This window comes from Bactrocera latifrons, unplaced genomic scaffold (assembly GCF_001853355.1).
Source record: "Bactrocera latifrons isolate USDA-ARS-PBARC rearing strain unplaced genomic scaffold, ASM185335v1 scaffold_152, whole genome shotgun sequence".
NCBI classification, from domain to species: domain Eukaryota; kingdom Metazoa; phylum Arthropoda; class Insecta; order Diptera; family Tephritidae; genus Bactrocera; species Bactrocera latifrons.
In genome coordinates, this window is record NW_017534986.1 from 759451 (window position 1) to 760521 (window position 1071).

The following is a 1071-nucleotide window of genomic DNA, read 5'->3' on the forward strand; positions in this document are numbered from 1 at the left end:
ATAATATCATAGGAATATGACTCCATTGTATTCCTCACTATATTAAGGTATGCAAATTTATCTATATCCCCTTTAATCTTTACTAGGTGTCCAACTCCACGCCATGAAAACGACCGCCATACTTTTAAATTTCCTCCCCCATGCTTTACGGTGTTTCTGGTGTACCTTGGATTGACAAATGTTTCACCATCAGGATCAATACGGTTTATTCTAGTTTCGTCCGTAAAAAGTATAATTTTCCAAAAATTTAAATCTTTTGATCTATGGCTATGAGCGAATGACAAACRCGCTTTAATATATTTTTTCGACAATAGCGGTTTTATTCTGCTCACACGTCCATACAACTTATTTTCAYGTAAAACGTCTTCGTGCTAGTCTACTTTACACGTTTAAGTCGAATTCCGCATTGACTTTGACCATAATCTCGCGTGAGGATTTGAAAGGATCAGCTTTACACTTTCTAAGAATTATTTTGTCCTCGCGGGGGGTTGTTTTGCGAGAGGGATCCTTACGCACTTTGTTTTGTTTTAACATATTTGGATCACTCTTAACATTTTTGATGGMATTGTACACCATTTTTCTTGAACATTTTACTATTTGAGCAATTTTTACTTGACTTGTGCAGTTTTTTTTAAGATCCCTAAGAATTTTTTTTTTTCAATCGAACAGTAGTTCCCAGTAGCCATTTTATTAAATTTTGTAATATTATTAAAACTATTGAATACAAGTTCACAACTGAGATTAATTCTTTGTTGGACCAAACACAATTAATTACCGAAAACTATAAGTGCGCTAAATCATTGTCCAACGAATTTATGACGAAATTTAACAAAAACAAATTAACGGTATCTGCGGGGAAATGATAACTGTTATTTTCCACGCACTTAAAGAGGCGACAGAAGCAGTATTGATCTACTAATAACAAATTCATGAAAATATCGCTCTCTTAAAAGTAACGGTAATATTTCTAATTACGATAATTATTATAAATCTCTGTCTCTAGCTGTATACATATGTACATATTAGTTAATTATTATTTAATTTTTATGTAATATGTACTTCAAGTTTTAA

General features: G+C 32.1%; 1 protein-coding gene across 1 annotated transcript in view; it reads left to right on the plus strand.

The window, feature by feature from the left end:
- Positions 1–1071, plus strand: part of LOC108965969 (Y+L amino acid transporter 2) — a 9210-nt gene that overhangs the window by 4807 nt on the left and 3332 nt on the right. The window lies entirely within an intron of this gene.